This window comes from Salvia hispanica, unplaced genomic scaffold (genome assembly GCF_023119035.1).
Source record: "Salvia hispanica cultivar TCC Black 2014 unplaced genomic scaffold, UniMelb_Shisp_WGS_1.0 HiC_scaffold_1301, whole genome shotgun sequence".
NCBI classification, from domain to species: Eukaryota; Viridiplantae; Streptophyta; class Magnoliopsida; order Lamiales; family Lamiaceae; genus Salvia; species Salvia hispanica.
In genome coordinates, this window is record NW_025951585.1 from 1 (window position 1) to 27,341 (window position 27,341).

The 27,341-nt window shown below is 32.8% G+C and overlaps 1 long non-coding RNA gene and 2 pseudogenes across 2 annotated transcripts; all 3 read left to right on the top strand.

Moving 5' to 3' along the window:
* Window positions 1-3,970: 3,970 nt before the first annotated feature.
* On the top strand, window positions 3,971-14,359 carry LOC125198229 (annotated as a pseudogene).
* A 464-nt stretch (window positions 14,360-14,823) lies between these two features.
* LOC125198228 lies at window positions 14,824-16,181 on the top strand. Of its 2 annotated transcripts, none has more exons than XR_007172371.1 (3): window positions 14,824-15,109; window positions 15,288-15,486; window positions 16,136-16,181. It is a non-coding gene; the product is annotated as an uncharacterized LOC125198228 (long non-coding RNA). The 2 variants fall into 2 exon arrangements; XR_007172370.1 differs by lacking the exon at window positions 16,136-16,181 and adding an exon at window positions 15,861-15,944.
* A 4,606-nt stretch (window positions 16,182-20,787) lies between these two features.
* LOC125198227 lies at window positions 20,788-22,800 on the top strand (annotated as a pseudogene).
* Window positions 22,801-27,341: the final 4,541 nt, after the last annotated feature.

Below are 27,341 nucleotides of genomic sequence, written 5' to 3' on the forward strand. Positions count from 1 at the left end.
ATAAAATAAAAATTACAATTTAAAGTCCTAAAAAATAAAAAAATACATAATTTAAAGTAAAAAAATACATAATTAAAATCCTAAAAAAATTAAAAATACATAATTAAAATACTCTAAATTAAATTATAAAAACTACTCCGCCGGCAAATCATCCCCAAAGTTGGTAGGGGTGCACCCAAGTTAGATCGAGACCGCCGGAGCCGCATTTGCCACCGACGGAGTTTCCATCACCGGACTTTTTTTCAAAAATTGGAGAGAAAAGAGAGAAGATATTTGAGAAAAGAATAGATGAGTGTAGTGTTTGTATGTAGAATGGAGAATAGAAGAGGAAGGGAGTATTTATAGAATAATAAAAGAAAATTTTCAAAAAAAAAAAAAATTCGACCGTTTGAAAAAAAAATTTAATTTTTTTTTGGAAAAATAGGATTTAAATATATATATATATATATATATATATATATATATAGGGGTGTATTCAGATTAAAACCATAATGTATATTAAAACATCAAACCATGTAAAATAATGTACATTATACACACTAATAATGTACATTTTATTCATGTATAATGTACTGTCAACATAATGTACAGAATTCATATAATGTAAATGTACATTATTAGTGTGTACAATATTTAGAACAATACATTATACATGAATAAAATGTACATTATTAGTGTGTATAATGTACATTATTTACATGGTTTGATGTTTTAATATACATTATGGTTTTCATCTGAATACACCCCTATATATATATATAGGGAGGATTTTGATCAAAACAAGAATTGGTTTAAATAAAGAAATCAAGGCCGAATCTGGTCCTTAGGATTAGTTCAGATCATCTTAAGATTATACGATCCAATGGCTATATTAATGTCTTAAATATTATTATTCTAATCTCTAATAATCCTCTAAGGTTATTTATGTCATATCATCTAAACGTCTGTTATGCAATTCCTATAATTTTGCCTCTCACTAACAAATCATATGCGTGAGTGACGAATTATCATTCCATAACTTCTACTCTTTCATATCTTCCATATTCATCAGACGATCTTCCATTCATCTTCCATTAATCTTAATTCCAAGGAGATTTAATATTATTGTGCGATTAGTGTCCAGATTTCGTCGTTGTGTCATGTTCTAGATCATCTGTTCCATTTTCAATTCTATAACATCGTCGTTGGCAGATCACATATATACTGCAAGTTAATACTCTATACCATCGTTTCTCATATCATTTTTCATTTCAGCCAGCGGTCATAATAGTAACCTACAAATATGGGATCCAACACACATTCTACTTCGCACGTAGATAATCAATCATACTCCGTTCTTGAGAATACATGTTATGGTTATATTTTTTATTTTCATTTGTTTGTTATGCTCTAATTCATATTTTTGTATTCGTGACTGTCACTGTCTTCTGTTTTATGAATCTTTTCACCTATATTATCTGATCGATTTTTCTGCTATGCTTCTATTTGTGTTTAGTATGACCGATTTTCATGGAAGATAGTTTGTACGCGTTGTATGCCGCGATTTGTCTTTATTATGACCTTTTATCATTTTAAATCCAGTAGATGGAAACTTGTCTTTACTTCATCGTTAGTTTTTAGGAGTGTTCTAATTATGAATTATTTACATATTTAAATACATCATAATGCCATGTAGAGCTTAAACCATTTGTTGGTCATAGCTTCCCAACATTGGACAACGCCATTGAGTTTGAAATCTCCTCTAGTTAAGGTTGTTCATGTTGTCCAATGCCAAGATGTAGCAACGCATGTTTATGTTGCTGAGAAGAAAAAGGCACAAACAATTTTATTGGGAGAGATTTTGGATTTGTACCAGGCTGTATGTGTCGATATTGATCAAATTCATGAGCTGACATCTATAGTTCGTGAAGCAAGACAACAGATTTTCGTCGACGGCGTAGTAACGTCTATAGCCCAAAAGAAGAAACTAATTGAAGAAATTATGAAGTTTGATACCATGTATTTTGTTTTTGAAGTAATGACAATTTAAGTTTTTTTTTATTAGTCCATTTTATTTGCAATGTCCTCGTTGTTTTAAATTACTCAGTTCGTTCATATTTGTATTATGCATTCTGGTACTCAGTAGTTTTTTTGTCATGACTCGAATATGGGATTATTATGACTCAATTTACCCATAAGTTTCCATGACCCAAATATTCATCTAGTATGACCCAAAAGAATAGATGATGTTTTGGGCATTATAACAGTATTCTTGTACTCAGTAGTTTTATGTCATGTCTCGAATATTCGATTATTATGACTCAATTTACCCATATGTTTCCATGACTCAAATATTCGTTTAGTATGACCCAAAAACATAAATGATGTTTTTGGTTATTGTTTGTGTATTCTTCTCCCGTACTAATATTTGATTTTTTTAATATGTTTAAAACATGAGAACACTCGTGTATTTGTTTTTTTTTAATATGTTCAAAACATGAGAATATTCTTCGGTCACACTAATATTCAGTTTGTTTGATACGAACATTTCGATCAAATTGTATGAGACATTCTGGTACTCAGTAGTTTTATGCCATGCCTCGAATGTTGGTATATTATGACACAAATTAACTTAACAATGCTATGACACAAATATTCATTTACTATGACCCAATGTATCGAGTAATGCTCATCACATGGGCTATCGTCTACAAGAAACAAGAGGAAAGCATTCCAAAGTTATTGTAATGGAAGTTTTATCTCATCTTACAAATGAAATAATATATAGTAACAATGACATCCAGCCGACATATAAACATGATTGTAAAAAAAGAATTACAAGCTCTAAACATCGTTTCATTAAAATAATGGTAATCTAAACATCCTTTCGGTGCTTTTGGGATCGGCGGTATCTTCTTCTTCACCGTCGTTCTCTGATACACTACGTGACATCCAACCAATTGAAGTGAAAATTTTGCCAGATTTTGTCAATTTTAAGTCAATCGTTGTACGAAATCATACTAACCTTTTCCATCATGCCTTGCCGATCCAGAAGCTCGAGTGTCGACCATTGTTGAAGTAGGCTTTTGGATCACCCTCCTCGTCGATTTCAGAATTGTATTAGTATGACATAACGTTACTATCAATTATCTTTGCCCAATCAAATCAAGTCATGATTTATTTTGTCTTTGATGCCCAGACGATTCCTTCGTGGCCGAAAATATAGTTTGAGTTTGGTAGGGTTTGGGTGATCTTGACGGAGGGGACGATTTGGGGGATTTTTTATTCGAGTACGAGGGTTTCTTTGATTTAGTGATGTATTTTTTTGGGGGAGAGAAGAATTGAATGGGGGTGGGGGGCCGAAAGAATAAACTTAATAAAAATGTAGATTGATCCCAATTAATCCGGGTCTTAAAAAAAAGGGGGGTTCATTTTTATTTTCGATCCCCAAATTAAACCCCTTTCATGACACGGATTAAATATGAAAATAAAAAAAGTTGGCCAAAACCGGTCGTGACCCTTTTATATCCAGATCATCTCCAAAACTAAAAAGGGGGGTATATGGTTTTTTATTTTATCTTGGGGCTTCTTTTTTATAGATTATTATATATATATATAAAAAGGGGTTTTATTTGGGTGATACCACCCTTGGGAAATAACAACTACCAATTATATGTCATCTGATTTTGAAATCGTGTGATTCTAATTTAGTTAGACGGATGGCAATACAGTTTGGGAGAAATATCTAAAAAGGGTAATAGTGCCACAATTTAAAATATCGTCCATTTTTATTTTTTGGGAGGCAACGAGATTTCTGGAAATTAACAGATCCTGCGTAATCTCTCTCTCTCTCCCCCAATTTTCCGATCAATTATGCTTCTTATTCTAGGAATGAATTCACACTCTCTCCCTCAACTATTGAAGCAGTCGAAACTTAGTGTTGAAGCAAACAGATTCAATCTCTCTCGTCAAAAATTTTTATTGAACAACAATGTCCCGGTTGAAGAGAACGGCTGCAAACCATGTTGGGGAATCATCTGGAGGTGATTTAATGTCAATGTTTTCTGTTCTTCGTTCTTTATTTGGTGTTTTCAGTGATTGTTGCTGCCATTGGTGTTCCTTTATGCGAACTCGAAAATGTCACACTGTTTTTGGGCCCATTACAGTTGCGTATCAATTGAGTTTGTCCGGTGAATCTATTACTTGTTTCGGTGGTAATGAAGGTTGTGTGTTGTTTTGTTGTATTGATTTATCAAATGTATTGTTTAGATATTGTAGAAACTAGTGTTTTGCAAATTTATTTTGGAATTTCTCTTGAATGTAGCAGCAGTACTAATATCTCTCTTTCCATAGAAATTGGTTATCTTTCTATTGTAGAGATGTATCTGTTGTGTTGATGCCCAAAAAGGAAAATTTGGCCTTCTTTTTAGTGATGTTTGATGTATCTCCTCTCTATTTTTTATGTATCTTTTGTTTGATGTATAGCTGCTGTGTATTGATGTTGGTTTGATATCTCCTTGTTTTGTTAGTTGTTGTGTTGATGTATCTCCTCTATTGTGGGATGTGTTGATGTATCTTTCTATCTGTAGAGATGTACCCAAAGGGTGGAAATTGGTTCATAAATATGCCATGGCAATACTGGAGGAAAGGATGATGCTCTATATTCTTAATGCGACACATGGAAACGTATATGGGCCAAAAGGTGAAGGATTGGCCAACGAGGTTTTCAAACATATCTATGAACAATCTGCAGATTATGCGCGGTTTGCAAGGCCTTGTGCGGATTTAATTCCCATTGGTTGAGATTGGATTGTGTGAAAAATTTTTCCCAAGGATAATAAAGAAAAGAGAACCAAGATAGATAAGCTTGCGGCAGATTTGATGTGCAAAAGCCTCAGTGAAAGTTGATTTAATTATATTAGTTATCCAGTGTGTCTGATTTTCTAGTATGTGTTTTGAATTCTAGATGGTCTATTTTGCTGTTATTATGAAGATGATGTTTGCTGTTGTTATTTTCGGATGATGTCTTTTCAGGATGATTATTATATGCAGCTTTTAAAGGAATTTGTGTGTCATTGTGTACTATTAATATAGCAACACGTCAGTTTATGCACCATGCAATAAATCATATTTTACTGAGAATAATGTTAATAGTCATATTTTATTCGAAGTGCATTGATTATTATACCAAAAACTAAAAAAGTATAGCTATTTTGACTGTTTTGCAGTCAAGTTAATCTTGAACAATATTTGTGTGCAGAGCGCACAGAAAAACGTAGGGAAACGATTAAAATAGTTCTACAACTCCATAAAACAAGACATTGATGTTTGAATTGGATTGGATTGATACTTGCACAAGACTAGATTGATATTTGCATTGAACAACATTGATGTACATACAAGTAAAAAAAGAGTTTAGATCACCTTTTTGCATTGAAATTTATATGGAACAAATCGTAGAATCATAATTATAATGGAAAGGAAGAGACGATTATGGGATTTAGTAACAGTCAATAATATAGATTGACATAATTATCCTTTACTGATTTTCTTAATGTTCGAATATTTAGTAAATATTAGTTTGGATCAATTTAAGGCCACGAGATCACCCAAATCAAACAGATATTAATTTGGTATTAGTTATTTCATTGAAGTAGTTATTATTTGATCATACACCTATATATATATATATAGGGTAGTGATAAAATGTAAATTTATAAAATGTAAAAACTCAAAACTCCTTCAACAGTTTAATACAATATCAATAGGTTGTAAAATTTCAAGATTTTAATGTCAAACAGTATCAACACAATATCAACACATCAATCATTGACTAGTTGAATTGGTGACTTTTTCCTTGATGCTTTTTTTTATCTATTGATATTTTATGTAGATCTAGTTTTGAGTTTATCTGATATTTAGAGTTTCATTTGATCCCTCCCATGAACCATAGGATTAGACATTTTAATCTTGAGATTAGAAGATCTTATGGCTCCTATAATTTCTCAATTAATTTTATATTATTCATTTAAAATCCTAAAAGGTTAATAATTCAATCACGTTCATCCATTTGTTGTTGCAATCCCTATAATCACCGCTTTCCCCTTTTCCATTAACAAATCTTTGGGGCGTGATTTTGTAGTTAAATTCATCATCTTAAACCCTTTTGGGTTTTTTTTCCATTTTTTTTAAAATGGTGTTCACCATGTTTTTCCTTTTTAAAATTTTCATCCCCAATTAATTTCGTTGTTGGGTTGTAACTTTGAAATGTATAATTCAATTTTTAAATTTTGATGGTTCGGTTAAAATAATTTCATAATTTACAATTGTGGGTTTTTTTTCCATAGATTTTTCATTTATCCCCATAAATGGCCTTATAATTCCAATTCGTTTGGAGACAACCCCAATCATCCTTCGATGACATTGTAGCCCAACGGGTCTTGTGATAATTATTTTTTTTCTTCTTGATCTATGTTTGGGTTGTAAATTTAGTCACACCAATTTCTTTGTCATTTGCCATCATGTTTTCATTTTTTTTTTTAAAAAACTTTTGTTTATAAAATCACGAAATTGATGGCCCTTTTATTAGTTTGGCATGCTATAATTACTCCTTTTGTATGACCTATTTGCATTGTTTTTTTTTTTTTTAGGTAATTTATCTTGTATGACTCATTTTTATTTTTTGTATGACGTTTTAAATTATGTTCTTATGCAAAATTTAATTTTACGGGGTTTTTGTAAACCGTGGTCATTATTTTATAGCATTTGTATAATTCGTTTTCAATCATCTTTTTTTAATATAATGAATTTTTGGGAATTTTTTGTCTTTACTTCCTCGACAGGGATGTTTTTAATTTGACTTATTTATGGTTTTTACCAAAAATGTTTTTGTATGACATATATTTGATTTAGTATGACCTTTTTTATCATTATCAATTATTTTGTATGAGTTTATTATGTAATTTTTCTATTATGCTTTTTTGTCCTTTTTTTATGACCTATGATCATAAAATCCAATAAGGTAGGGAAAATTTTGTATTTACTCCCCCTTGGTTTTTTGGAGTGTTGTAATTTTTGGAGTGGAGAAAGGGTTTGAAGCTTAAAAGCAAGCTTTGCGCAATCAAAAAATGTGGGGGGGCTCCACGATTCAAGTAATTGCACCAAGTTTAAAGAGAAAGAACAACGGCGGTTTGAAGAAATTATGAAGTTTGTAGTATTTTTTTTTTTGAACTAACATCGGTTTTAAATTTTTAATTTGGACGCCATTTTTTTTGCATTATCGGGTTTTTTTGAAAGAACATTTACTTCAGTTTATTTTTTTACTAACATTTTGATCGGGTTTGTAAGGCCGATTCCCCGGTCTCCCTAGTATTATAAATGAATCAAAAATTGGGTCATTATGACACAAATTACCCATAAGATTTTTAAAGGATAGTTATTTTGTTGTTATTGTTACAAAGACCTTTAATGTTTCCCTTTATACCATGACGATCAAAAACCCTTCTTTTGTACGGGGAAATTTAATTTAAGTCCATATGTAGATAACAATATTTTGAAATGACCCAAATATACTTAGTATGACCAAAGTGTAAACATTATGTCATGGTTTGGTATTTAAAACCCTACAAAACGGGGATTCCAACCCCCCCCAAAGTTGAATTTTTTGTCAAACAGGGTGTCTTTTTCAATATTTGCACTACACCCAAAACATTGTTTGCGCAATTTCAAAGTAGGATTTGATGTACACAAAATTTGTCATTAATACAAAATCATACATAGGGCATGTCTGGATCATTGTAAGTGTAGTTTTCCGTCATGTTAATATTGGATGATCCAAAATGAAAGAGCTTGTTTAATCTTGTCGACGGTCATGCCTCCCCGTTTCATTGAACTCCTCTCGAGTTATTGGATCGCTATTTTGGAAGGCAAACACCAATAGGAAAGGTGTGTCAAACGAAAATTGACTATAATCTCGAACAAAATGAACGATATTTTAAACGAAATACCTTTTTTATTGTGGTTGGTGCGGTAGCTTCTAGCCTTCACAACAACCCTTTTATAAACTAGTTAACAACATACCAAAACAAGATAAATTTCGTTAGTTTCAAATGCACATTCAGGAAGTCTAACAAATTAGAAACACTAATTAACCTTTTGCTTCATACTTGATGTTCCAGCTGAACGAATGTTCACCATTGTCGCGAGAGGATTGTTGTTGATTTGAGTAGCGAGGTAGACTAGATAGGGTTTTGGACGCGATTTGTGTTTCTTGGAATGGTAGATTTGGGGGGATTGGATCGAATTCTGCTTGATTTGGAGAATAAATGACTGAAATTTTATTTCTCTCACTTAATAAATGGCATAGGTAACGAAAACCAAGTTGTAGAGTGTGTAGTTAGTTATCCCATTAAATCCGCCCAAATGAAACGGCAATGATGATTCCATCAATTTGATTTGCCAAAAATACCCTTCACATGACGCAAATTGATCTTACTATGACACAAATTTCACAAAAATATAAAACAAATCGTGGGTCATTCATTTGCGATCCGACGACCGTATTTGGCCGTATTTTGTACTTAAGGCCTTTTTTTGATGGATCAAAACCATATATATATATATATATATATATATATATATATATATATATATGTATGTATCGTCAAAATTTGATGCCCACTCGCGGCCGGCGTTACGCCTTAGGCCACACAGACGCACGGCGCACCGCGTGGCGAGACAACTTGCCCGCCTTTTCCAGCGCTGACGCAACAGAGACACCCCTCTCTGTGGACAAGATGCGTTTTGCAAGTCCCGGGACGAGATCAGCCGTGGCACCCGCTGCTGATGCTCTTATAAAAATATAAATTTTCTATTAAAATATAGAGTAAAGGGCAAAAATTTGGGCCGAACATATGTCCTTTTACGATATTGGTCATATACTTTATCTTTTGAATTATTGTAATATTAGTTTTTAACGGTCAAAGGGTTTAATCCCCATTTTGACCAAATTAAACTTAATTATGTCCTTAATTATTTTATTATTAATTTTTAATGCAAAGTTTCAACTTACGAGCAAACCTACAAACCGACCCAGTGAGTCCACATAACTATGCCAATCTAAATAGGCTAACTCATATAGCACATTATTCTATTCGGGGTTTTGAAATTATATTTTTAATTAATTTACCGGTTATTTGGATCGATCCGTTAATTTCAAATTGAATAACATATATCGATAATGGCAAAGCTCAGCAATTAACTTTATATGATAGATGAATTGTCTACATAGTATATCTTAGCATTTAAGGAGGTGAGGGTTTCCAAATCTCTTGCATCCATATGATCAAATTATACATTTTTCTTTCCGATATATCTGATTAATTATATTTTTACATGACCTAATTTAAGTCATTAGATTTGATTCTATAATATTCAATAAATAATTCTTTGTAATGCATTAAAAGCGAGTTATTATTTAATTGTATATACTCTCCGTCATAAAAAATAGAGCCATTATTCATTTGGGTCAAAAAATAAGCGCTTCGTTTATAGAAAGTTTTCGACAAATAATAACCTCAGTATCGTTAAATTACTATTCTTACCAAACTTACTTTCTTAACCTCTCACTTTTTTCACTTTTCTCTACTTTACTGATTACTTAAAACTCGTGTCCTAGGCGTATCCAGTGTAAAATTCGGTTTTGTATTATATATTGTACCAATTGGAGACAAAGCTTTAGTGGCGTAGCGGTAGAACGTGCCTCTCTCCTTCATTGAGACGTGAGTTCGATTACCGGCCTCATTTTCTGATTACTATGATAGTCCCGAATCAAAAATCCTGCATACACTATTTTCCTTATATCAAAGTAAACATCCTTGTCAGAATCAAAAGTGCACATCTTCTTGTCAGTGTCATACACAAATTGCTCTATATTTTTGGACGGAGGAGTATATAATTTGGAATTCTTAAACACCCGGAAGTATTAATCATGTTAATTGTTGCTTAGTTTCGAAGTTCAAATAATCGTTGGGTACAAAGAATATCGCTTCCGAATCTCATATATCAAATGAATTAAGTTGGTAAGTTTCAAAGATCCAAAAAACCTACGTGTACTGTTATACTCGTGTATTGTAACACGTGTCTTTATACAATTGGTCCCAACTTGTCATAAACACCAAGTGTACAAATGAAATTTAGCTTCCTAGTTTTCCCATTATAGAAGATCATCAAATTTATTAAACAATTAATGAATGTATACTATGTCGTTAAACCAAAAAGATTTAATCAACAAAGTTTTATTGTTTAATGTATGTACCAGACCTAATTTAGCATTTTACGAGAAAAAAACTCACAGCCAATCTAAATCAACACACGAATAAATAATTTATAAATCATAAAAATAAATTAAACACATAAAATGAAATAAATAATTTTAATATTTTGTAAACGACTAGTTAAGTCGGTAGCATGCGTATGCTATAATTAACAGATTATAATTTATATTATTTCATAAAATTAGTACAAATTTTAATTTTAGAAAAGAAATCATCAGAAAAATAAATTGGGGTAGTATAAATACGAAAGTAAGGCGATAGTTGAAAGCCAGTGTTAAATCTCATTTCATCTTGTAGCTAGAGAAACAGAGTAATTTGAAAGATACGAAAATGTCGAGATCGCCGGCGACAGGCTAATTTTAGGACTTTGGCCGTCTTCGCATTTGCTTCGGCATTCGCTGACGACGTCGTTGTGTTGACCGAGGACAACTTCGAGAAAGAGGTCGGCCAGGATCGAGGAGCTCTCGTCGAATTCTATGCTCCCTGGTAGCTTTCACTCTTCCCTTTTATGTTCTAACTAAGTGCTTCCAAGTTATATTTGATGATTAGAATTCTTTGTATTGGTTGCTTATTCGATTCGCTTCTTAGATCTGTTGATTTGGTTTCCCTTGATTGATTGATTGATTGATTGATCTGGAGTTGAGTATAAATGTATAATTAAGTCTTGTATTGGTTAAAGTAGATGACCTTCTTGTATGTCCGTGTGTTTTGTCATCAGAAAATCGACATGATTGCCAGTTGATGCACGTTAGCTGCAATTAGTTTTTTCCCGTACAATTTGATATTCAAAAGGTATTGTGGATTAACTACATATGCAATTTGCCTGCAGGTGTGGACACTGTAAAAAGCTTGCCCGGGTATGAAAAGCTTGGTGCCAGTTTTAAGAAGGCGAAATCTGTTTTGATCGCGAAGGTGGGAAGGTTTTGCTTGTTGAATGTTCTTTCATGCTCTCAATGCTATCTGCTAATCCAAACTGGATCGTTATTCTTAATTTAATGCACTTGTCTCTAATGACTGCCTTGTAGTTCAATCTCTATTGACAGGTTTAAATTTTAGCCTAGGGGTTTTGCATTCAAATTTAGGTCCCAATCCTTATGGGCTGCTAATGCAAGCCTTATAAACAGTTTATTGTTTCTATATCTATACAAGTTCAGGAACAAGTAAATTTACTAAGCTTGTCATTTATTTCATGCAACTTAGTGTTGGATCAAGTGTCCCTTTGTTAGTTAAAAACTATGAGAAAATGTATTACTTCTGGGTTTGCCCCAAAATTAAGAAGACAAGCGTCCTTAGTTTTGTTGGCTAGGTAAAATGGCTAGGTAAAATTTGGAAGTCTGGCTATGCCTTTGAAGCTTTCTCCCAAAAAGTTCCGTTTTGCACCTTCTACTATCTCTGTTGGAACCATATCTACAAACAATGTTATCTTGTACTGATTAATTGGGAATTATTGATATGTTTGAGGTTGCAGATTGCTAAAATTATGGTTTTTTAAGTTGTTTAGTATTCCTAATCAACTCTTTCAGTTCAGCTAGTTGGCCAAAAGAAATAATAACAAGCAAGAAGGCCTAAAAAACAAAAGCACTCTGTCATCAGTCTTTCCATGAGCTTTAGGTAACCTGGTTATGGGTCTGTATGGTCCAGGAAGTATCCAGGGCTGATGTGATGACTTTATTAATGTCTTTTTCTACTTGACATTACGGTGTAGACTAAAAAACACATTAAATCATTTGATGATGGAATGGACTATGTTAAAGCTTAGCAAACTGAACAATGAGCTCTTCTCTCTTGCTTGATATGCATCTGTGATCTGTGTTGATTATTATATGAGTGTGGGTTAGATGTTTTCATCTTCCGTAAAAAAATACAGTTTTTCTTTTATTTGTGAGATTAAGCTAATTTATCGAACACTCTTTGCGTTTTTTTTGCTTTAGGTTGCAGTACCTTGAAACAGTCTATATGCTTACTGTCCTTACTTTTGTAGGTTGACTGCGATGAGCACAAAGGTGTTTGCAGCAAATATGGTGTCTCTGGGTATCCCACCTTACAATGGTTTCCCAAGGGTCTCTAGAGCCCAAAAGTATGTTTTAGAGAATGCATGTCTTTATATTGTTTTCTCCTCCATCTAGCAACTGATGACTCTTTAAATTTCAACTTCTAACATTTTCTGGTATAAGTAATAGAACTAAGAAATTGCTCATGCTTGAGTTTGACGTGATAGGTATGAAGGACCTCGAACTGCTGAAGCCCTTGCTGAATTTGTGAACAATGAAGGAGGTAATATATTTTTTGTTGTGTCAATAGCATACTGTTATCTGAGTAAGGAGCTGTTGTCATTTACTATGTCTGCTATACTATTATTTGGAGAAGCGTTAACCTATTTCTTCCTTTTAAGAAGATGAAATTGCATTATTCTAAGATAATGCAGTTGGAGTGGGAACATGATGTACTCATCAAATGATTTAATCAAGTTTCCTGTTGATTATGAATCGCATTTTTGTTTTTAAACTGTCAAAATGTGCATGCGCATGCATAGAATTTTTTTTCCTTAAAAGGCAACAAATTTTGAGGATCTTCGTGATTCTGTAGGCATGAATGTATTGTTTTCATTGAATTTTCATTTGTAATAGTATGTTCTTAGAATCCTGTTTAATCAAAGCTTTCTCACCTCTCTCCTTACTTTTACTCTATAATTTAGGGACAAATGTCAAAATAGCTGCAGTTCCTTCAAGCGTTGTGGTTCTTACTTCTGAAAACTTTGATGAGATCGTACTTGATGAGAAAAAAGATGTCCTTGTTGAGTTTTACGCACCCTGGTACGTGCACACATAAACTTCTATTGTGCTTTATGTGGATAGGTGGAGATAAAGCAATCATGGAAGTCATATTCTCATAGGCATTTTATATATGGAGTGTGTTGATTATTACTTGTAAACTACTGATGCTTTACCATGTTAGGTGTGGTCATTGCAAGAATCTTGCTCCTGTGAGTGCATTTCTATTTCATCTGATACTTGCATCTATTGAAATATTATTCTCAAGTTCCTTACTTTATTCACTTTCCCTGTAGACTTACGAAAAGTCGCGACAGCACTCAATCAGGAGGCAGATGTGGTGATCGCAAATCTTGATGCTGATAAGTACAAGGATCTTGCAGAGAAGTGAGTGTTTTTATTAATTAGTTATTCTGGTTTAGGTTTTAAATTTATTCTCTTGCTTTAGTCATTTCAAGCGACCATTCAACATTGAAAATACGCATGTCTTCTCCTTCACAGGTATGGAGTAAGTGGTTACCCTACGTTGAAATTTTTCCCAAAGAACAATAAGGCTGGTGAAGATTATGATGCTGGCAGAGACGTAGATGACTTTGTCACTTTCATAAATGAGAAGTGTGGAACTCACCGAGATGCAAAAGGCCAATTGACTTCCAAGGTTTGTGGAAAATTAACCGGGTTTCCCCCAGTTTGGTCGTTGTGTCTGATTTGATTTTATCTTTGTAGGCTGGTACCATTGAGGCCCTTGATGCCATAGTGAAGGAGTTTATTAGTGCACCAGCTGAAGAAAAGAAATCTGTATTTAAAAAGTTGGAGGAGGAAGCTGACAAACTCGATGGTTCTGCTGCAAGGTAATAATTTTACTAATTACATCTCTATAACTCAAAATCACAATCCTTATAAAAACAATTATCGTTGTCCCAGATACGGGAAGATCTATGTGAAGGCTGCTAAGAGCTGCTTGGACAAAGGCTCTGATTATGCCAACAAGGAAATTTTGAGGTTGGAGCGCATGCTTGCCAAGGTAAAAACTTAATCTTGTCAAATTTTGGATTCACAACACATGGGATTGAGTATTTGAAGGATGACAATAGGAAATTGTTTAATTCATCATTACCTTTTTATTTATCCAATCTATCATCCAAATTAAACGTTGTACCTTTGTTTTGATTGTTGATGCAGTCCATTAGCGACGGGAAGAGAGACGAATTCACGCTGAAGAAGAACATCCTAAGAAGCTTCGTCTCAGACGAGTGAGACAATTGGCTTGGTGATTGAAATGCTTGGGGATTGATTATGGTTTAGTTTTTGCTCCCGTAGATGACGAATGGGAGTGAGCTCCTTGTTTTGGTGTCACCAAAAGAAGAGCTGCCTGTTTTCTGCAGGAGCATCAATGTAACCAATTAATTTTAACTTTGTAGTGTTGGGGACTATTAAGTATTTGAATATTGCTGTCATGATCTCAGTTTGAATACTGTTGCTTTTTACACGGTTATTTTGCAAGCTTTATTCCAGCTAGTTCAACATTAATATAGAGGGAAAAACATAAATCCATTTACAGGCAATGAAATGAAATGAATGTCATCTTCTTGCTTCCCCTCTCTGCATTCTCATGTTCTTCCTTTCAAGTGCATTTTCTGAACTGATGGCAGTTCTCCGATCCTGAGAACAACCATTAAGATTTCAGTCAGAAAATGGCTACAACTTTCTGGCTTGAGCAGGATAAGAGCAGAATGCATAGGAGGAGAGGACAATGCAGAGAGTAGAAAGAACATGATAACATGTGTGTTTACACTTTCACTATGTATTATGTATCACTTCTACTAACTTGCTCCAGCAGCTCTAGGCTACACTGTCTAACGACTTCACTAACTGATTGCCTGTGTTAACTACCTCCTTCATCCCTTCCTTTCTCAAATTTTCTTTTAGAATCTTCCTCCATGTATCAAATCAATTATAATTAATTTGTCGCAGTTCATGAGGAACTATGTTGCTGCACTGGCTTCTAAACAGAAGAAACCGAAGGTATACTCCTTTTCATTTTTTCATATTTCACTTATATACGTGGTCAGTGGGGATTGCATATAGGATATCATGTTGAAGATACTGTTCATAACTCTTTAATGATTTCACTTATTAATATAGTCTTTCTTTTTTTTCTAAAGAAAATGTTTTGATCAGTGCATTACCTATGATTTGTCAGGAGTCAGGGCATGAATCTGATTTTGTATAATATTCGGAAGAAGTTCTGTTTAAGATGACATTGTTTGGAGTTTTGGGGAACCATGCATCGGCCTTGCACGTTGCAGCAGTTAAAGCAAATGTTCTGGAAAAACATGAATTTGAGCTTCTTACCCTTGGCAGAATTTTCTAAGACCTTCCTTGACTCTTTTGGGATGCTGGTAATAGTTCCTTTTTAATTAAATGTGAATTCCAGTAAGTTCATAATGGATTACTGTATTTTGTGCTTCTATGCATTGCATAAATGTAGGCTTGGTAAGATAGCTTTTCCTATATCTTTGTGATAGGATCACATAAATAATCAGTTCACAAGTATACCTGATGCGTAGATCATTCGCATATATACTATTATTTGAATTTTACAGGTTGTTTTATGGAAAGGATCATATAGTTATTGCATTTTAACCAAAGTTAGAATTAGGGGCTACGTGAATCTAGTAACGAACCGAACACATTTACCAACCTGCAAAATCTTCCATTCCCCAATATTCAAATCTCATTAATCCAATATGCATCACTGGTATGATCCGTGCAGATTGATACCAACCATCTAACCTAGGCGCCCTATAAAAGGTTCATCGGTACAGTTTCAAATGGTTTGCTATGAAATTGGGAGATAGAAGCAACTCTAGTTTTGGAGATCTCTCTTGCAAATAAATGGCATCGTGTTTCAGTCATAGACTTAGTATCACATATGTTACACTATATAAGTATAATGTTTAAGAATTAGCTGCCTCTAATTGTTTGGATACTAAATTATTTATTCATTGATTGGTACCTGCATTTATGTATGCTAGCTGATATATGCAGGAGTGCTTTGTTTTCAGGAATATGTTAGAGATATTTTACACGACAAAATGTTACAACTTTTGTACTGCAATTTCTTATTTTTATATTCAATGATAGATCGATTACATAGTGTCGTTAACTTGAATATAAATATGTGCATAAATTTCAAAGCATGGAAGAAAATGTATGATGAAAGCAAGAAATTAATTCACCAGCAACGTCCCTTCTTATACAAGTTTTCCTTAAAATAAACTTTTCTTTCAACCTCATTGAACTAGGATCTGGAAAAAAACACTATCTCGCTATTCGCTAATGTTGTTTCACATGTAATTTTGGTGATATTTTTGTAACAGAAATTGCAAGGCACTATAGCCATAATTAAATTCAATTATTGTTTCTTGAAGCATTCTTTTTATCACCTTTTCCCCCTCCCCGTTTGGTGGTCACTATAGAGAAAAATAACCATGCAAAACACATGAAACATTATTTACCAGATGATTGTTATATTATTTTCTCGTGTGAAAAGAATAATTAAATTCCCCAACTCATATCATTGCATAACTTTATACTATTGCTTTCAACATAAATTCTCCAATTCAATCGCTAAAAAAGCAGAGATTGCCATCAAACGTCGTTGTGTATTACCAAAATATTATTGGTGAATTTCTAGTGGAAAACACAATGTCAAATTATTTTGCCAACAGATCAGTGACGGACTGTGGCAAGAAACAACGTGTTTTTGAGGTGTGCCCTAGGTTCCTTGATTCAAAAAATTCATTTTTTTGTGACGGCTGTTCTACTTAGGCAGAGCGGAGTTAAGGAAAACTTCCACTCAGCTGAATGGAAGTATCTAGATGAATTTTGCACTCAGGAGACTTCTACTCGACTGAACCGAAATTGATTTTTTTAGCAGATACTGTTTGATACCTATCTTTTGCTATAGTTGATTTTTTGAACACAAGGTGTCATAATTAGGTACATAAACAAACAAATGAAACAAAAAGAATTAAAACCTACAAACACCAATTGATTGTAGACAAAAATCAAATTGTAAGAACAACACCTACATATCGACGGTAGCATCTGAATGTGGGGACACCTCACACTGGACAGTGTTGGTCGTAGCTAACATATCGATGATTTTATTGTTGGTCGCACACCCATTGGTAAAAGTTCTTATCAGTGATGTTTCAGCAATGTGTAAGATATGTCAATAAAGAATTATCGATTGATTTTACCAGATTTACCGTTAGTAAAATTTGTGGGCAACCCCAAATTATTTGTAGTGAATTACGTTTTGGCTTCCTCTTTGTATGAACACATTGGAAAGGCCTCTTTCACATAAAACAATATTTTCTTTGAAAACAACGCATGGTCACTTTCAAACCCTCTCTAAAGACGCAATACCAAATATGTATGGATTTTTGGATTCGTTGGGAAAAAATTGGTATGACCCCCAATTAAGGTATGCCTATTGCAATATTGCATACCCAAAGAAAAAACAATCAATTACGCAAGTTAATTAATAATAATAAAATAATAATAAAAATATTTAGAAAATAAGTCCATGATCATCTGACCCCATATCTATGTAATACATCACTAATATTTTGTGGCATATGCATGCCCTATAAATCTCGTGGTACACTTTCAAAAATTTTTTTGGAAAGGGAAGTACAATTCAATATGTCCTTAATTGATTACCTCACAAAAATTAGAAAACATGACGTGTGCGTATCAGTCAAGATTCCCCGGTTTTATATAAAGTAGAATATATAAGACCCTACTTAAAATAAAAATAAAAATTTAAAAAAAAAATGTTAATAAATAAAGATTTGAAACTGAAATCTTTAAGTTGGTGTGCGTGGGTGTGGGTAAGGTATCCCGTATAAAAACTTCATATTGTATATACTAAAAATCCTTTATGAGTAAAAATTTTGGTAAAGGGGAATAAGTGGAAAATTTTTACGAATGGGATTTAAGAAAATGGGGTTTTTGTTAGTAAAGTGAAAAAAATGAATAAAGAAAAGAGAGTTAATAAAGTAAAAAAAAAAAAGTAAGAGAAAAAATGCCAAAAAAAAATGACTCACTTATCTTGGGACGTAAAAGAAATGTGGTCGTTTATTTTTGGGAGACGGAGGGAGTATATAATTTTCTTATCAAAATATTTGGTATATATAATTTTCGGTATAACCAATCTCAATGTTGATATTGTACCGCCTTGGCCCCGGGGGCCCCAGTATTATATTATAAATATAATATATATATATATATATATATATATAAATATATTCGATATTCACGGATATATCGTTTTTTTGGGGTGTATTGATGTCGGTATATACATGGTATATCTAAATAGCGGGATTTACCGTAGTCATGGTATATAACGAAATTTGGTATGTTCGGTATTCCCCGTAAGTTGTACACCATTATTTAGGTATTCTTTCCCCCCCCTAGAATCAATTAAGTGCCTCATTATCCTTTAAAGCAGACACAATAAATGAACAACTATGTTCGTGCGAAATGTCAAATTTCATATCCCACTACTAGGTTTTGGGGGTGTTACACTTACGCCATGAACTTCAAATAAATTAGAGTTCCATTTCTACAATATGTGTTACGAAAATCATAGGTAAACTAAATTTGTCCACCCCCAGAGAAAGAAAAAAAAAACCCAAAAAAAAAGGAAAATAGGATGAAAGTTTTTATGTGGCATTGATAAATATTGTCTTAATAGGCAAGGTCAAAAAGGCGTATTGATGGAAAAGTATACAGCTAGCTTTGTACGTTTCATGGAGGATTTGAGAAACTCTTTGAGTACCTTCACAGTTAACTCCTTGCCTTTCCTTTCCTTTCTCAAGACAACACCCTCATTCCTCATCCAAAATCAACATACATAATATTTTTAAATAAAAATCAATCGGGGGGGGTGGTCGGTTAAAGCTTGTCTTGTATGTAGTTTCCCCGTAGCATGTCCCCGATTTTTGGTCGATTATTGGTGTGAAAGCTACCCTTCTGTTATCAAGTCTAAAAATGAAGCAACCCCTAATATCCAATGATCATCCCTTTATATTTTTTTTAAGAAGAAAAATTTCCATCATTACCCCATCTTCAAACCCCTTATGTTTATGTATCTACTATATTCAAATTCTTTTTTTTATCTACAAAGGACCTCCCTTTTTTTAGACATATCTGTTTTGTTTTGAGTTGAAGATTTGTATATTGAATTTAAAATTTGGGGGGATAAAATAGTGATCTCAATTCTTTCTCAAAATAGATAGATAGTCTAGAAATAAAAAGGAAAACTAGTCTATTAGTGGAAAGCTTTTTGTTTTCCCTTATAGCGTTTTCAAATGAAGAAGTAATGATTTGAGTGAAAAAAATAATAGAATTAATGGTTTGATAATTTTAAATGTATATGTTTGATTATGGCTTGTTTATAAAAGGATTCAAAAGTAACGGCTTATTAATTTGGTTGGATACCAACGGCTTTTTTGAAAGTGAAACCAATTAAATAATCCTTTGATATTTCTTTTTGACAGATAATTTGCTTTAGGGAAAAATTAACTCCCCTCCCACCAAAAATGCTTACAATTTCATTCTCGTACATTCATGTCACAAATATCAATGCCATAAATTTTTTTATTATTTGTACATTTAGATATTTTTATACTGATTGTATTTTGTTTTATTAGTTATTTATTTATTTTAAAAAATTAAATTTTTAGTTGCAATTTAAAAAATTTAAATTTTTAAAAAAAGAAAATTTATTATTATTTCCCATCATCAATTTATAATTTTTCATTTTTTCCCAAAAATTATTAAGTTGATATTTGGAAAGAATTATTTTCAAAAAAAAAATAAATTTAACTTACACAAGAAAAAATTAATTAAATTTGAAGTCTATTAATTAAAAAACCAACCAAAAAAACATTTTAAATAAAAATGCATTTTGTATAAGAATCTAATGGAAAAAAAAAAAAAAATAAAATACATTAGTATAAGGAGTTAACCCAAAAAAAAAAAAAGAAAATAAAATGTACTTTAAATTTTTACAAGGACCTCTAAATTTTTTATGTCTATATATTTATATATTGCATCCCATTAAACTAGTGTTGTTGTTTACCTCTTAAAAATATGATTATAAAATTCAAATATATACGTGAATTAATCAAAATTTCCCATACTAAAATTTAAAAAGATATTTAAAAAAGGTGACAAGACGCAACAAGGTTCCCAAAAAATTGAAGCAATTACATTACAGAATCACTAAATTAATTACAGTTAAATCCGATCTTAAAATCAATATACACTATAAACATAAATTAGCTTGAAATATGATCAAAACCCCCATATTATTTCAACAAAATTTTGGTCCTCATGGGGCCCTTAAAATAAAATTTCAAATGAAAATTAAATTTACTCTGTTCCCTTAAAATCAAAATAACGTACGTGTCCGTAAAATTGAAGGTAATTTATGATGATGGTGATGGGGAAGTGGGGCATTGTTTAAATCAGTGAATGAATTGAATTTTGTGAGAAAAATTATAAAAAAGAAAGGTGGTTAAATACAGAATTAGTTGTTGCTAATTAGAAAAGAATGAAATAAAAATAAAAATAAAAATAAAAGATGGAGGGGAAAACGGATTGGGGGGGGACCGGAAAAAGCGATGTTAGGTCTTCGTTTTTTGACTCTATCTATCTTTTTCCCTAGTAGTTTTTTTTTTTAATTTTCTTCCTCCAAGGTAATCATCATATGTGTATAAAATTGCCATTTTTGCTTCCATTAAATAACCCCTCCTCCTTAATTATCTCTTCTATTTATCTTCTTTTTCAAGTCCCAATCAAAGAATGGAGGGGGGGGGAAATAAAAAAAAAACACACACATACACTTACACAAAAAATCTTTTAAACTTCTCCGTACTAAATAAGTACTTAGTAAATGAGGAAGCCTGAGCATAATTGGGGATGGTGAAGGAGAAAGTGGGAGGAAAGGGCTGAGGAAGGGGCTGTGGTCCCGGGGGGGAGGATGAGAAGCTGATGAAATTTCATGGGGACGAAAGGGCAAGGGTGTTGGAGGCATTTCCAAACCCGGGCTGCAGCGCTTTTGGGGAAAAGCTGCCGCCTGCGTTTGGGTCAATATCTTCCCCGGGTCTCCGGGGGCCCTTTTCCCCTCAGGAAGACTCATCATCCACCATTCCCTTCTTGGCAACAGGTAATTAACCTATCTCCCTCTATCAAAATTTTTGTTAATAGAAAATTATTTTTCAATTTAAGACTTATTTTTTTGGGTTTAATTCCACAAATGAATAAAAATTGTTTTTTTTCATTCATTTATTGCCTTTTGAAATTTATGATCAATCCAAAAACTGTTAATAGATCCCAGAATAAACAAAAGCATTTGTTAAAATCTCTTTAATAATTATTTTTTTAGAGTAATTATTAATATATTTTTTAATCTAAACTAATTATTTTAGTTAACAACTTGTGTATGGTAAATTTCTTGGTTCTTAATTTAAAATTTTCTTTTAAAAATTGGGTGGTATTATTCAATTAGTTTGAAATTTTTTACTAGAATATCTCAATTGGATAGAAAAATTAATAAAAACTAAATTAACCAAAATGGGAAAGAGACCTTATCAGACTAAATTTTTTTGAATTGTTATTTCTTTGGGCCACTTGATGATTATTCACAAAACATAACCTCACTCATATACAGAAGCCTTATTTATAAATACACCCATGCAGACACCAACTTGCATTCTACGTCAAAACAAATATACCAAATTTATTTAACAAAATTAGGTTAAATTTAATTATTACTATTTTACTTGTTATTAGCATGATAATAATTATTATTTGTGCAACAGGTGGTCTCAAATCGCAGCCCGTCTTCCCGGAAGGACTCGACAACGAGATCAAGAACTCGGAACTCAACAATCAAAAAGAGGTTAAAGAATGCCGGCAACACCACTACCACCACCACCACCTCATCGTCTCCGAACAACAGCGACTCCTCCGACCACCACCCCCTCAAGGCCGGAGGGGCCACCGTGTTCATGCAAGAGTACGAGGTAGCCGGCGTCTGCATGGACTCCTCGTCTTCCTCGTGCTCGTCCCTCGCCACCCATCGCAACCCTTTCATCCCCCTCATGGATCATCACCACCACCACCACAACAACAACATATTCGACATAAACGGCTGTTCCAATGTTCAATTTGGGACATGAGGCTGGTGTGGAAACCCTAGGGGGGCTTTGGGGGACTATGGGGCAATGGAGCCCTATGTGATGGGATTGGAAAATGACCTTTCTGTCCCTGGATTGGAAGTTAACAACAACAACACTACTTCCAATTATGACAAGAACATTAGTGTCAACGATGCCCATTATCTTAGTAACAATAATAACAATAATAATAATGATCATGGAAGCATCAAAGTAGAGGAATTGGTTGGGGTTGGGAATCATTGGCAAGGAGAAACCTTCAAAATGGGAGAATTGGATTGGGAGGGTTTGTTGGCTAATGTCCTCCTTACCTTACCTTGATTTCCATCTTGAATAATCCACCCACTTAATTTCTCTTTGTCACCTTCAATTATCTACCCAAATCTCTTCTTGTTTGTTTTTTGTCGATCAATAAATCCCTTCTAGGCAAAAGTGGGTAGCTAGGATTGAGACACGTCACTCCCCGGAGATTAACGTCTTTCTGCGAAGCAAATGTGAATAGTCAAAATGGATTTGTCAGACGTTAAATAACAGAATAAAGGATATAATCTACATATATATAGCAGTTGTATTTTTGAATTTATGTATTTTTAGCATTTTGTATAGATAAATCAATAATTTGTTAGCATGTATGTGGAGCACTGTACTACGATATTCCTGAAATTTTTTTTAGTTGCTAGCATAGCTTCCTAAAAAGTTGTAACTAGTGTTTTTTTTTGCTTTAATTTTTTTATCTATCAAGTCTTCATTTCCTGTTAATATCTCTTTTCTTTTACTGTTTTATCTAGTATATTTGATCTACAGTGTTAGAATTAGTTAAACTCGGTCTGTTTGCGTGATGGAGAGAATTATGTACGCTTTAGTAAGATTTTTTTAATTGTATGCTATTATGGGCAAGGAGTTGTGATTAATTTAGAACTCTATTGAAATAAGAACTTGATAACTAATTAGTTCACTGAAGTCATTAATATCAGTTAACATCACAAAACATACTTATATTGAATCAGGAACTTATATGTTTTGTGATGTTCAACTGATATTAATGAAACAATCAGCTGATATGATCTTCAGTTCTCATTTTAATGGCGATATTTGGGAAATATATAGGTACTCTACAAATGAGATATCTCTCTATATACTATTATGAATGAAAAATTAATTACACTAAACTCGTTTTTAGTTATCTTACTAATGCAAATAAGACATAATCTGAAGCTTAACTAAGTCGAAATTTTTTTATTGCAATATAATTAGTTATATGGTCATATTCTAAGCGTCGTCTCTTGGGTCTATTTCTAACAAACAAACATGATGGAGCCATATATGGTTGATTTTTGTGATTCACGTTTCCTTTTAATTGACAAGATCTTATGAATTAACACCACTCTAATTAATCTTTAATTTGTCAAGTTAAACGTAAACATCACTAACTATCTTTAGATTAGAATTTATTATCTTACAAAATCCAAGAAAGATAGAGCTAGTATGACTTAGTAGCTTGAGAAACTTTGCTAGGTATCCTTAAAAATTTAATAAGTTTGTACGCTATGATTATTAAATACATGTAAATACAAATAAAACATAATTAAAGCTTTTTAGGATTCAACATTTAGAAACCCAAACCTAATGATGTTTACACACACAGATGCGGGTAAAATGCATTTAGTTGGTTCCGCAATTATTGGCTAGTGGAAAGTTATATTATATATACATGGGATTAATTAAATACAAACTCTAAATTTTGTACAAACTACAAACTATGATCTGAATCATTAAAAAATGTCAACAGATGACAAAATTATATCAACAGAAAATATCAACACAATGTCAACGGTTGATGTTGTGTGACATTTTATTGACATTTTCTGTTGATGTATTTTTATCATCTGTGATATATTCTACGTCAGATCATAGTTTGGAGTTAGACAATATATAGGTTTGCATTATATCACTACCCATATATACATATTATAATAAGATCAAAATCAACAAAAACTCGAGGTGAGAAATCACTATTCCAAACAGTCGAACTATAGATTAAATCTAAAAAACAAGCAAGCTCATGCGTTATAAATTTGCAATTAATTAATTATAGCCCAACTAAAGTCATGAAATACTTGGAATAAGTAGTCACACGTTGCTGTCTCTTTCGACTATCATATCACATACCACAACCTTTTCTTGTCATAATTTGTTAAGGCGAATTTTTTCATGTATTTTCAAAGTTCAAACACAAAATTATCATTTGATGAATGGTGAGAACGTACAATTATCATGGACAAAAAAGTGGAGTAACAATTTGAATTCAATAGTCGACTGCACATAAAAAAAAGGACCTGGAACTTTTTAATTATTAAGCAATGCTCCTCAAGGCTTACCGAGAATCATGGAACTTATAGGTCTTGTCATGAAAAATCAAAGAAAATAAGTGAGGTTATGGAAAAAACGATGGAAATGGTGCGAGTTTAAAAAGTTAATTTTCAGTTTTGGAAGAAAAATAAGAGAGGTTATGGAAAAAACGACAAAAATGGTGCGATTTCAAAAGTTAACTTTATGTAGGACCAAATCAAATTAGGGCCGACATGCACGTTTGCTTGAAGAAGTTGCTATTTTATATATGAAGTTAATTTAGTTACTAAGTTAATTCTATCACATGTTTTTTTCATGCATCAACTTTAATGAACTCTTCAGCTTTTTTCTAAGTGTGAACTACCTTTTTGGTATCTAAACTTTGGATTGGTATTAAATGAGGTACTCAAAACTTTAAAAATGTCATCATATATTTATAGATTTGATTTAATATCCCCGAACGGACTCTAATTTGCACTTTCTAGACTTTTTTTTTGGTCTAATATATTCTCTAGCACTTAAGGGCATTCTAGTCTATTTGCAATGAGAGAGGCTACCATTATTTCCTTTTTAAAATTTGCCCAGAAATATAATCAAATTTGTGTACGATATATCAATCCAATAATACGACAATTTAATTTATTTGAACTTCTTTGATCACATATAGACTAAAATGTTCCTTAAGAACTGGAGGGTATTTTTGAAAAAAAGTTTAAAAGTTCAAAATTACTTCCAATGATATAAAATCAAGTCTATGGACGTGTAGTGATATTTTTAAAGTTTGAGTATCACGTTTGATAACAATTTAAAATTTAGGTACCAAAAATGTAGTTCACTTTTTTCTTATATACTCCTCGTCCGAGAATAGAAGTCTTGTTTCTCTATTTTAGTTCATCCGCAAATAGAGTCTCGGTTCATTTTTATCATAAATGGTATAGGCTCTACCTTCCACTAACTTATTCCAATCACATTTAATTTAACACTAATATATACAAGTGAGATTTCAGGTTGAACCGTAACCGCGATTCAGTTTTGTGATTAACCGCTAGAACCGAAAACCTTGGGCATCTCTATAAGCAGCCGACAAATTAAAACTGGTGCAAAACGTATTATCGTATGACTATGGATAAGTAAGGATAGAAACTCTAGTTTCTTTAAAAGAAAAGTATTATGAATAATCAAATTGACTTTAAACAATAAAACCTGGTATTATAGTGTGGTAATGAAACCTTAGGAATTTAAAAGAAAATAAAATACAAACTAGAGAATCAAAAGTAAATATATTTCGCAACCATCACGCCAATTTCAAATCATTCCAAACAAAAAACATTTTCAACATTATCTGCTAGAACGGCATCAACTACCCTCTAACACCGTCATTATAAACACCACCGAATTTAACCAACACTAAAATACTGGTCACAAGAGACCAAAATATTCTTGCTAAAATGCTCGCAAACCACAATGCTCACAAAATTCTGCGAGCACATCGTATGTTCTCATGATATCCCCGCATTTCCAGTCACAAGGGCGCGACCGGTCCGCAAGAACTCTAGCTAGCACAATTGCTTGCTAACTTCCAAAATTAGTGACCACAAATTATGCACACCGTGTTCAATTTCAGTTGGAATTTTGGCGAGCACCAGCGGAATTGATTTGTATATTTATTATTTTGAAAATGTATTGGCTCCGAGGTTTGCTAACGAAAATATGGTCTGGATGAGTTTGAATGGTGGAAATGAACTAAGTTGAAATGATTTGTCACCCCACTCATAGGGTAGGGTATTTTGATTTATTTTTGTAAAATAAACAATCCAAGCGAATTCTTAGGGCTCAATTTAATTTAATTTTCCTTCGAGCTTTCTCTATGGACAGAATACGTGAATTGTATGTGTTAATTAATTTCAATTAGTATACTATGAATCTATGATATTCTTGGCAGTCTATTTATTTGGATTTCCTTCTCTGAATTAACAAACCATCATTATGATCACAAAAATAATACTACTATAAAATAAATACCATAAATCATGATTTAAGGTGATACTCGTCGAATTTCAACATCTTCCACATTCAGCGTTCGCCATACTTGATTCCTTTAAGGGGTTACTTGGGAGGTAGAATGGAACGAGGAATGGATTGACATTCCTACCTCGAGTCCATTCATTTGCTTGGTATTTTATATCCTTAGGAATCGTCATTCTATTTGGAATCACCGTTCCCATTCCATTCCACATGGAAATAGTCATTCCATCCATTTAGGTATGGAATGACCATTCTCATTCGCTGACGACGCACATACACAACAACACATACGTGCCACACACACAACAACACATGCACATACACACACACACAAGCACATATGCGCACACACACACACCCCACCACGATGTACATAGGGATGTCAATCGGGCGCCGTCTTGAGCTAACCTACCTCGTTACGGGTCAATCGGGTGCGGGCTAATCGGGTTGTGATTTCTTTCGGTTATAAAAGTTCAACCCTAACCCTAAAAGCTTGGGTTTCGGCTATGAGTTAATCGGGTTACGCCAATAATATTAACATCGATCAATCCAATAAATAATTATTTAACTTACTAATATTCATACAATGTAAAGCATTTAATTAGGATATATTTGAGATATAT